A 12,998-nucleotide genomic window follows, 5' to 3' on the forward strand; every position below is an offset into this window, starting at 1 on the left:
TGACATTACTTTATTAAATCAAGTTTTAAAACATGATTATTTTATTTAGGACAAGGGGTATACAATGGTAAATAAATACTGTGATTGAACACAAAAAGACCATCTTTATAGCAAATTCAAAACATTTACTATATCAATGATACAAAACACCACCTTTTAGTATTAGACAGAAAATAGGTGACGAGACATTCTATTTTTATAGATTAGGCCACTGTGCTGAGAGTAATACATATAGCTTGCATTCCATTTGTTTTGAAAATGTATATACTTTATAAACAAACTGGTTACCCTTTTTTTAAATTAGCATACAGAACATTATAAAAACAAACTTGACTAATGGTCGGCTCATAACCTCAGAACACAGAAGAGGAAAAACTGCATAGATTCTTGTTTCATTTTGAAGGAGATGCAGACCTAAAGTGTGTAGAAGACTTAAATGATTACAAAGGTCACAATCACATTAATAAAACTGTGCTTAGGTTTTAGTTTCACTTTTACAAAACAGAGTTCCACATGTACTTTCTAGCATGTATGGCCATCTCCTCACTAGCCCTATGCTGCTGCTCCCCTGCCAGCTCTGTCTCTCCTTTACTCATCTTCTTCTTAAAATAAGAAGAGATGTCTGTTGACTTTCTTTTCATTTTCTGCAAATTGACATTACACACAGCAGTGATTAATAGTAGCCTATGCATTACACCAGCCCAGCATACCGACATCAGCTAACGTTAGCTTAGCAAGCTAAACTAAGGCTAACTAGGATAGCCGCCAAAGTGTCTTTACAGACGAATTATACCTGAAGTCAAGCCAGCCTTTACTGAGCCCCGAGCCTGTTTTCCAGGTCTTCCAGCGTTTTTCTCGTTTTAATGCCATTGAACACACATTTACTATTAGGAATTAGCTATCATTAGCATCACTATTAGCTAGCACACGTCAGAATCGTCACTTCCTGTAGGCCTACTGACAGTGGAGCTCTGCCCCGGAACTGTCCTGAGAGTGGAGGTCTGCAGGCAGACCCCTCTCGGTATAGAGAACCGCAGTGACGTGTCCTAAAACCCGGAAGTAAGTTAGCATTTTTAGCACTTCCGGTTCCTTCGTCAAAAAAGCAATGTATTTTCTCCATAGGGTTTTGGAAAATAGCTCGAAATAAGGTCTGTGGTTGACACAAATTTAAGAGATAAATCACGTTTTGTTCTACGACAGTAGATACATCAGCAGTGACCCCACTGGTGATTTGTGAAGAGTTTACGTGTCTGAAAAACGATGGTTGTTACCGAGTGGCTGAATAGGACTACAGAAATGGTCGAGTCCGTTGTACGTCATTACGCCTACACACGTAAACACTCCCGCTAAGTTTGTTTTCCCCTGTGTTCTGCTTGAAAGCAAGTACCTGCCTATCTTTAGTAGCCTATCTGTAGTCTCTTTAGTATCTGTATATCTATATCTTACCATTAGAATCTCTATTTTTGAAATGGTCATTTTTAACACCGTAGTTTTATAAATTATAGAACAATTAATTACCAGTGTTTTCCAATTTTACTCGGCAGTTCGTTTCGTTGGCTAACGTTAGCTAAAGCTAGCGCTACTAGTTAGCTACGCAATGGTTTGTTGCTTTGCTCCGGGTTGCAGCCACAGGTCTTCGCATGAAACGTGCTCGTTCTATCGTTTCCCGGCCAATGTTTTCCAAAGGAGAGTCTGGATTCGTGCCATGAGGTAAGCTGACGTTACATTGTTGTCCATGTCACGGTGAAATGTAAATGATGGGTAGTGTATCGCCGTTTTAGAGATGGCACTGCTGAAAAGACCGCAAAATAAGTAAAGATAATGAATACATCCTATTAAAACCTGTGTGGCTTATATGATAAGTCTAATTAGTACAAGTAGCATAACGTTTCACCGTGTAACTAAAGATTGTAGTCAGGGAAATCAGTTTGACATATTGAACTAATAACAAATCACCTCTGGCTGGCAGAGAACTCTCTGCTCCATAGCTTCTCTTGGACGTAACATCACATGTACATTTTACATTTATATTCAATTTAATATTCCATCCCTAACATACTTTTGTATATATAATAACTTATATTTTGTTTTTCTTGTTATGCTGCTGCAACACAAACATTTCCCCAATTGGGATCAATACAGTAATATCTTAATTAATTAAGAAATATAACTATTATAATTAGTGTAGCAGCTGACACCTATTTTCAATATGGATTAATCTACCTTTATTTCTTTAGTTCAATTTTGATCTATAAAAATGTCAAAATAGTGAAAATGTTCACGAGACAAAGTGCAAGGTTATATCTTTAGATGTTTTGTTTTAGCCTATGTACTGTATGTCTTAATGCTCTTATTTGTGACGATGTGACTTCCATGAAACTAATATTTTATATCTTCCCAACAGACGAGCTGACAGGAAGCCTAACCCCCTAAACGCACCAGGAGCGTCTGCGCCGCGTTACGGCTGCGCCGCGTTACGGCTGCGCCGCGGCGGTCGTAAGGATCGCGGCCACTCTAGTCAATGGGTGCTATTCCACCACACGCGCCGCGTTACGGCTCAGACGCGTCCCAGAAGCGGCTCGGCGCAGCGCTTCTCTAAAATTAGGATGAATCCTATTTTTGCCGCGGCGCAGCCGTAAGGTAAGGTCGGACAGGCAGCCCCCCCCTCGCAGGAAGTGGAAAGGTGAGCATCCGGGCCAGGCCCATCCTGCGTATATACTAATTTAGCAGACCCCCCTCCTTCATCACAACACCTCCACTACGATACGCACAATGGACGACGAGGTGTTCATAATGGAAGTGGAGAAACACACCATTGTATACGATGTAACCAATGCTTTTTACAAGGACAACATCAGAAAGGACAAGGCCTGGTTTTTAGTCGCTGCAGTTTGTGGAGTGGAAGGTAACAACTACATATTAATGTTTTAAAGTTAATTAAGAACTGCGAGGCTGCACACACGACGCTCCGCTTCCGCAACGTTTTGAAACGCGCCTGGTGTGTTAGGTCGCAGGAGGAGGTCGCAGCGTGGCGCAGCCGCAACGTAACGCGGCGCAGACGCTCCTGGTGCGTTTAGGGGGTAACACTCTAACAACCACAACATTGCAAAGGCGAGTAAATGTAAATTAAAAACGATTCACAATTTCTTAATTTCTTCTTCTTTCTTGCAGTGAGGTGAAGCTGACCTTGCACTTGGTGCCAGTAAGGATGCTCCTCACGCAGGCTGAATGTTTCTCCTTCCTTACTGACACAGAAGCCCTTGACTTGCAATGCTTCACTAATTGTCATTTCCCTGGCTCCGTAGGGACACTTTACCTCCAGCACAGCGGGAGACCCTTCCAGACCATCTGGAGATGCCCCCAACACTCCTGATTGGGAGAGCCACAAACCTGACTCATGGACCTGCATCTGGGTTGCAGTGGTGAATGCCCTGACGCCCTCACATTCATTCATAGTCCCCCACTGTACAGACAAAACACCACCAAGGGTCTGTTGTTGCCCTAGCACCCTGGCACTAAGGGAAGCAGTCACACGCTTTGACCTCAGGACAGCTCCAAAGTTGCTGGCAGTCAACCTTCCTTTCCTGAACAAATGCCAGTTTGGGTTGGTTCGCTGACCAGTGTAGCCACCTGAATTGCCCTCTGTTGCTCCTCAGACAATGCCATGCTTGCCACAATTGCCTCAGGCCCCTGATGCCCAACAGATTTGAGAATTTCAGGAACAGTAAGTGTTTCCAAGCTGTAGTGTTCCTCTTCTGGCTCGGGGGAGAGAAGCCAAGACATTCCTGAGAACCTGCCCCCGAGTCTGTCTCTCAGCCAGTCACGATCTTCGGAGGTGGGCTCTCTTGTCAGCGGGTTGAATGAGTTATTGGTTGGAGGAAATAGCTCCTCCACTGAATGCGTACGTTTAGCTGCCTTTGGCTTCTTCCACTGACAGGGGGTGTCAGTGCAGCTGAAAGTGTGGATGGCAAAGATGGCTAATGCAGCCGCATGACTGCATTTCCATTCTCCACCTGGGCATTCACATTTTGTGGAGAGAATTCCCTCTTCTCCTGTAGATACCTGTGGTGGTGGGATTGTTTTATTATTTAAAATATATTTACATTTGTAATGCCTTCCCAATTATAGCCTACTGTATGTTTATTTCAACGATATTTCTGTGTTTTCTGGTGTGTAAAATTTGTAATCTTGGGGCCTCTTCTCTTTAACATCTACATGCTACCACTGGCTCAGATAATGAAGAACAACAAAATAAGTTACCATAGCTATGCAGATGACACACACATTTACCTAACCATTTCACCAGGAGACTATGCTCCATTTCAAACACTGAGTAAGTGCATTGAACAAATCAATGACTGGATGTGTCAGAACTTTCTCCAATTAAACAAAGATAAAACTGAGGTAATGGTTTTTGGAGCCAAGGTGGAACGTATAAAAGTTAGCGCTGAGCTTCAGTCTGCAATGTTCAAACCAACAGATAAAGCCAAAAATCTAGGTGTAGTCATGGACTCTGACCTGAGTTTCAACAGTCACATTAAAACAGTTACTAAATCAGCCTATCACCTAAAGAACATATCTAGGATTAAAAGACTAATGTCACAGCAGGATTTGGAAAAACTTGTCCCGTTATCTTCAGTAGACTGGACTACTGCAATGGTGTCTTCACAGGTCTCACTAAAACATCTATTAGGAAGCTGCAGTCCTCACTAACACTAAGAAAGTGGATCACATCACTCCTGTTCTGAAGTCTTTACACTGGCTTCCTGTGTGTCAAAGAATAGATTTCAAAATACTGCTGCTGGTTTATAAAGCCCTGAATGGTTTAGGCCCAAAATACATTTCTGACCTCCTGCTAAATGATGAACCATCCCGATCTCTCAGGTCTTCAGGGACGGGTCAGCTTTCTGTCCCCAGAGTCAGAACTAAACATGGAGAAACAGCGTTCAGTTATTATGCTCCAAACATCTGGAACAAACTCCCAGAAACCTGCAGGTCCGCTGCAACTCTGACTACTTTTATATCCAGCAAGAAGACTTTTCTTTTTGCCGCTGCTTTTAATTGAACTATTCACATCTTAGACTGCACTGTAACTTTTATCCATGTATTTTTTCTTTTAATGTTTATTTTATTAGCTTTGCTTTTTAATGACTGATTTTAAATGCCATTTCTTAATGTCTTTCATTTTTTGTAAAGCACTTTGAATTGCCATGTGTTGAAAAGTGCTATATAAATAAACTTGCCTTGCCTAATAAAGATTTCATGTGACACATAAAATGGATTTGTTGATGGGAATTAATGTGAATAAATTAACTCTAGGTTAACGGTACTCTTGCTATAACTACTCACCGACACTCTATAAACCTTGTCCCTCATGCTAGCCCTGACAACACCGGTAAGCACACCTTCATCTAGGCTGCACTGTTGTACGTGTCCTGACTTGTAGTGGTTCTCTCCTCTATCTCCATTCTTCTTGTCATCTTTGTAAAACGATATCAGACTGGTAATTGACACAGCCATGACTTCTAGTTAAATTCAGTGTGGCTAAAATGAAAAGCTTTGTTAAAATATGCAAGCACGCGGAAGTCAAAGTCAGCTTTATTGTAAACAAATTCTACATGTGTTATACATCCAGAAATATCGTTTCCCACATTGTGACATGTATACATAAAACAAAACAAAAAGGGCCTAGATAAACGTGGTATACATAAAACAAAACAAAAAGGGCCTAGATAAACGGGGTATACAGTTTAAAATGTTAATATATTTAAAGTGTTCAAAGTGCAGTTTCAGTGCAAGTCAGTTGAAACGATCTTAAGTTGGCGTGACGTTGAAGTCGTGCGACCCTGCTGCTGTACTGGCTTGTAGTTCGTTTATAGCATAACGTTAGCATTTCGCTTTTGGCGACTAGATTTATGATTCAAAAATTATAAAAGTAGGAGAGACATGTGGAGATTATCCGGCTGAACAAAACGTGATCCTTCCCTTAAATGTGTGTCAACCACAGACCTTATTTCGAGCTATTTTCCAAAATCCTATGGAGAAATTGCATTGCGTTTTTGACGAAGGAACCGGAAGAAGTTTACATCCGGGTTTTAGGACGCGTCACTGCGGTTCTCTATTTGAATAAAGACTTGGTAGTAGGCCTTCTCTAGGCTATGTGAAGCTTAAAGGTGGGGTATGTAATTTATTTCAGAAACACTTTTAACATCCCGATAGCAATGAATATATGCTTTGACAATAAATACATTAAAAAATGTCATCTGTGGAAGCCGTAGTACTGTAAAAAGCACGACCAATCATTTTAGCCGGCCCGGCTAAAATAATTTATAATAATAATCGGCTAATAATAATCTGTGCACAAATTTATCTTGTGCCCTCATTGGTTATGTGCGCGTTCTTGTGTGTTGGAGGAGGGGCTCTGTAAGGAAGTAGCAGATTTTTTCCGGTTGTGTATTTTCAAATTCTAACGCACTCGAGCTGGTTTCTCCAAAATTACCTACCCCACCTTTAATTTATCAAGAGCAATAGTAGTTAACTATATTTTGGGGTTTCTGGTTTTCAACCATTTCTTGCAAATCAATTAAACAATTACTTGAACATGCAGATGAAAATAAACATTAGTCACAGACTTATTTTTGTATGCCACAAGAAGATACACAATACACAAATGCAAGCCATTTATTTATGAATGACATTTGATATGATCAATATCTTGTTTGCTTTAAGAATGTTTTGTAGTTGGCAATATGTACACCACCATAGCATTTTTTTGCTACGATTACACATCGTCTTACATAATGACGTATTCGTTTCCAAGACCTCTCTGGCTTCTTTACTTGCTAAAATGAGCGCTTGGTTTTAAAGTGTATTCATTCTGTGGGTTAAATGTGGAAGAACATTCCACTGATTCATATCTTAAAGGCAGTCCTACAATCTATCATTAAGACATATATTCATATTTGAGTACACTAATATTAGATCACATAAATGCCATGTAGTAAACAGAATGAAGAACCCTCACAAGAACAAATGAAACACAAAACTGAAATATTAATGTAATATTGATCCCTGTTAGGTGTCTTCTTTCTGCATGTTTTAACCATAGACTGTATATATAACAGTCTGTTTTGCAGACACCACCTTTTATCCTTTTGAGGAGATTTGCACTTGAGTGTCAAGAGTGCTCTCCTGCCTGCACATATTGATCCGGCAGATATTCTTTATTCTTTATGTGCACACTGAGGAGCTGTAATTGTTTTATTTAAATGAGGAGCAGCTTACTAGCATTTATTCAGAGTCTGTCCTTGAAGCTTAAAGGATGGAAATGTCAATTACATTTGTATTGTGCTTTTTTACGTTTTAAAAAGATATCCTATAAGGAAATGGATATTTGCTTCCATGGATATCTTTTTTTTAATTTAGAAACAAAGAATAAGGAATGGCATCAGCAAAAGATGGAAACTAAGAGACTGGCTGCTTTTCTGTTCTCACAACTGTACAACTATAGAGTGAGAATTTAAAAGAGAGTGCGTAGAGACCTCACTTCAAAGTCTGACGATATGATCTTTGATCAGCATCTCTGGAGATATTTGCTGAGTGGCCTACAAGGGGAAGGACCAAATTGCTTTATAGGTATGGTTCTGTAGCTGGTGTGGCTAAAATGATTTCTGTGGGTCGGATTTGCTGCTCTATTTTTGGAATAGTGTTCAGCATTACAAAACTCATCTGCGGAATGATTGTGGTTTGGTGGAGATAGGAGAGAGCCTGAAAGGACATTTCATTTTGAAATCTTAACAACAACGAGGCTGCATCTGTCTTTTCCATCTTTTAATTAACTTTTCTTGACTGTAATGACCCTAATATAAAGTTTTAAACTTGCAGTGCTTTTGCTGTTTAATTTAGCATGTAGTATGGTAAAGGTAATGTTCATTGCTTCTGTTGGTGTGCCAATTCACAAAGATATTATAGCACACAACACACTGTACACCCTCTATCACCCAGGTTCAGTCTTTTAGGTCTATAATTGTATCAAAATTAGCCAAAACAATCGAGTAAAAATAACTACCATCGGCCATTGATTCCAAAGCCTGCCCTGATGTGTTTATATTCGGCTGTAAATTGTTGTTGACATCAGACACTCCTAACCCAAACATGACTTGTTTTTCTGATGGTCAAACGTCTGGTTCTGGAGGCAGACATAGTTCCTGTTTTGAAGACTTGTTAAACAATCAGTATCAAAGAATGTGGTAAACTCTGGCCTTCAGACGAGCTGTGCAGTCGCTGTGTTGTTGTAAAAATGACCTTTCGAGGTCAGATATCACACTAGTGGCAAGCGGTGTCAGGTCTGTTTTAAAATACTGATAAGTCAAATGTAAATATGCACCAGCAGCTTCTCCCCCTTCTTTGCAGTTAAAAAGACAAAATCAGTTCATACATTTCACCGTGTTTATTGTAACTTGGTTGTCTCATGTACAAATAAATTGTTTGATATCTTACTGTTAAACAAACATAAGTGGTGTAGCCTCTGTAATTTGTGCAACTTAAGAAGCAAACATAACAAATAAATTACTTTGCTCTAGTCCCCTTTCCTGCTTCTCGTTCACACACAACGCAGAGTCTTCTGGCATATTCCAAGTCTTATTAAATTATAGATGAGATTAACAAGCCACAATGTTTCACGTTTGTGTTATTGCTGTGTAGAAAATTGATTTATAATAAGCAGATTTGTAATTCCTCCATCTGAATCCTGCTCATTTAGACTATTAAATACTTACTATGATGATATGTTAACTTTTATCCTAAACCTGAACATGCAGTTCTGCAAAAAGAGCAATTGGCCCAGATATTTGGTTTTCCATACTCTCTACAAAGTTAATGGGCATTATCTTCACTGGAGATGTAGTTTACTTTCAGTATCTATAGTCTCTGGATGAACCCTGCGCTCGGCCCAGAGTGACGCCAAAGATGAGGATGAGCCAGACATGATGAGCTGATGATGACTGAACTGGGTGACAAACTGTAAACTTTCCTATCCTGATTATAATCAGCGTTTACTCTCCAGTTATCTACAGTGACTAAGGGAGTGTATCATCAGGGACGGTACCACTTTATGGCATTTGTGTTGCATAAATCCCAAACCAATAATATTCAAAAGGTGTAATGTCATATGATGTCGTTGTGTCCCTGGGTAAGACACTTCACCCCAAATTGCTCCTGTGGGGATTGCCCATAGTATTGAGTATGTAAGTCGCTTTGGATAAAAGCGTCTAACAAGTAACATGTAATGTAATGATGTAATGAATGAAAAACTTGGGTCACAGGTTCATCAACAATGCAAAATAAATATATATAAGACGTAAAAAACGACAATAAAAATAGCGCAAACTCAGGACTATAGTATTCTTATGGTCTGTGGGATGAAACTGTCCCTGAGTCTGGTGGTTTTAGTCCTGATGCTGCGGTACCGCCTGCCAGACGGCAGCAGACAGTTGTTTGTTGCTGGGGTGGTGGGGGTCTTTGATAATCCTGTGGACCTTCTTCCCAGATCAAATGCACACTGAAGGCTCTTTGAGCATGTTTTCTCTCACCGATTGTGCTGTTATGTTAAATGTTTGTTGTTTGTGTTTTATGTATTGTGTCTGGATACTTGTCTGTTGATGTTGGACATGGAGCTGCTGTGACGCAAGTCAAATTTCAGACTTGATCTGACAAATAAAGTAATATCGTATCGTATACCGTATCGTTCTTCCTGAGTCTTACGGTTGAGGGTGGTGCAGCTGCCGTGCAAGGCCGTGATGCAGCTGGTCAGGATGCTCTCTATGGTGCACCTGTAGAAATTGCAGAGTATCCTGGAGTCCATGTTGAATCTCCTCAGCCTGCGGAGGAAGAAGAGCCGCTGTCGAGCTGTTTGTGTGATGAGTCCATGTCAGGTCCTCAGTGATGTGGACACCGAGGAACCTGAAGACTCTCTCCACAGTAGTTGCGTTGATGGCGATGGGGGCATGTTTCTCTCTCGGCTACTTCCTTATGATAATAAGGAAACTTACAGGGACTTCTAAAAATGCATGTGAGGAAGTTAGTGCAATGAAACTGATGTTATTAATAACATCTGTGCTTTTCCTGCTATTATCAACATGCCTGCTGTGTAAGAGGTTGTTACAGATCGTGTGAGGCACCCGCAGACAGTTTTCAGCAGGTTGTCAAAATGTTTTATTATCCTTGCATTGTAAATGTGCAACCAAATCAGAAACTTGCTACATCCTTGTTTTTTTTATCCTATTTCAGTCTCCACTGTACACAATGTTTTTGTTTCAAGAGGAGAAATTGTATGACCCACAAAGTGCTGCAACACACCCATTCCCATTGTATGTGAAACCAAACTATCCCATTAGATGATAAGGAAGGGGTTACAGCAATTGTTCTGGAGAAAAGATCTTATGATTTGTTTTGTTTGGCCTAGAGCAGAGTCTATTCACTTTTATGGAGAGGAAGATAATTCAGTTTATTTCACAAACACCCAGACATCTTCGTGAGTATATGAAACTGATACACCAAGCACACCCTCTGTTATACGATAAGAGATTGTCTGTGTGTTGTCACAGAAGATAAACATAATTTACCTACAGCTCTCTTTTCATCATTTACGGGTGTGGCACCTTTTGGCCCTGACAACCAGAAGCTGTTAAACACTTGTGAAATGCAATGTGTGTATTGTGGTTATAGACTAAACCTTAATACACTATTTTATTACATTTGAAAACATTGCCACCAAGAGAAGCCATACAAAGAGTCATTGAGAGTCTGCTTAGAAGAGCTTGCTTATGAGGGAGTTAAAGAAGAGCTTCTACATCAAACTGTATACCAACCGAACAGATTTCCATGGCTTTCTAGGATATTTTTGTAAAAAACATGCTAGCTACAAAACTCTTGAGAGGACAGTTGGTCCACCACTTTAGTCCGGATTAAAACATTTCGCCTGTTGGATTGATTTCCAAGAAAGACATCTTCCTTAGAAATAATCTTGATGACTTTGGTCAAAGGTCACATTTTTCAGTTATACAATCCATTACATTCTTATACTCTGCATTTAGTGCAAATTAGCAAAAGTTAGCATGTTCTCATGTACTCTATTACTATTATTATTATTATTATTATTGAACATGGTAGAGCATTGTATGCAACAAAGCGTGTTAGCATTCTGGTTTTGACCGTGTTACTGTTTAAGTTAGCTAAAAGCTGTCCCAAATAGATCCTCAGAGCAACTCGCATGGCTGAAGACTTTTGTTATGGATGTTTTACTATCACCATTGCAGACCGCTGTGGTCTAAGACCACACATCTAGTGATGCCGTTATCTTTCAAATGTTTTCCTTAAACAGTTAATGATTCCTGAAAAGCATGTTTTAAAGTCTTCTTAACACAAACTTAGACAAGTGAACACCTTTTTTTTCTGCCTGTTAAGGAAACCCCCTAATCCCATCCGAAAATATTTAAAGCTTATCTTAAATTAAAGTTAAAGTTAACAAAACCTAATCTCATGCCAATCACACACTCACTGAAGTCATGCACTGTAATGAGCGTCACTGAAGAGCCATGCCGAGGTGGAATTTGTCGCGAAGGGAGAGTGACATCAAAGATATTAAGTACTAAACGTACCCTGATACTAGATCTGTCTGCTTTTGTTTTATTTTTCCTCAGGACCTTCTGTTACAGTATCTTCTTTTTGACACCAGTATTTTATTGTGCTTTTTCTAAAAAGTAGCCCTGCACACTCAGTGGTGATCCTCTGAAGAAGCTTATTGGAGGGTAATGAGCCTGCTGTTGACAGATCTGGGCTGCGTCAGCTCCTACAGGAGGTGACAGGCCTTGAGAGGCTCGGAAAAAGGTTGTACAGTATCCCACAGGCGAGGTCCCAGGGTCAGCACCCGGCCTTACAGGATTAACACACCTGCCACTGCCACAAAGAGGTCTAATGAGCGCACACTGGAGGCCCCGGGCTGCGAGCAGCAGGCCAAGTGCTCTGAGTGGCTCACACCTCCGCGCTCACATTGAAGTCCTGGCTCTCGAGTCAATACCTTCATTAGTGACTTCATGGCAGGTCACTCTCTGATGCCGGACAAAGGAACAACAGGAAGACAAAGTGACACATTCCTGGGAATTAGAACATTCCGGCTCCTTGTGCCATTAGAAGAAGTTCATTTTTTTCTTGAAAGAAATTTGCTTTGCCAACAGAAAAAACGAATACATTTCAGTTTAATTAATTACACAAGTTTGAGGTAAGGCAAGGCAAGGCAAGGCAAGTTTATTTATAGAGCACTTTTCAACACAAGGCAATTCAAAGTGCTTTACAAAAAACGAAAGACATTAAGAAAATGGCATTTAAAATCAGTCATTAAAAAGAAAAGCTAATAAAATAAACATTAAAAGAAAAAATACATGGATAAAAGTTACAGTGCAGTCTAAGACGTGAATAGTTCAATTAAAAGCAGCGACAAAAAGAAAAGTCTTTAGTCTGGATTTAAAAGTAGTCAGAGTTGCAGCGGACCTGCAGGTTTCTGGGAGTTTGTTCCAGATATTTGGAGCATAATAACTGAACGCTGCTTCTCCATGTTTAGTTCTGACTCTGGGGACAGAAAGCTGACCAGTCCCTGAAGACCTGAGAGATCTGGATGGTTCATAATTTAGCAGGAGGTCAGAAATGTATTTTGGGCCTAAACCATTCAGTGCATTATAAACCAGCAGCAGTATTTTGAAATCTATTCTTTGACACACATGAAGCGAGTGTAAAGACTTCAGAACAGGAGTGATGTGATCCACTTTCTTAGTGTTAGTGAGGACTCGAGCAGCGGCGTTCTGAATCAGCTGCAGCTTTCTAATATATTTTTTAGTGAGACCTGTGAAGACACCATTACAGTAGTCGAGTCTACTGAAGATAAAAGCATGGACAAGTTTTTCCAAATCCTGCTGTGACATTAGACTTTTAATCCTAGATATGTT

The sequence above is a fragment of the Pseudochaenichthys georgianus genome, chromosome 3 (assembly GCF_902827115.2).
Source record: "Pseudochaenichthys georgianus chromosome 3, fPseGeo1.2, whole genome shotgun sequence".
Lineage (NCBI taxonomy): Eukaryota > Metazoa > Chordata > Actinopteri > Perciformes > Channichthyidae > Pseudochaenichthys > Pseudochaenichthys georgianus.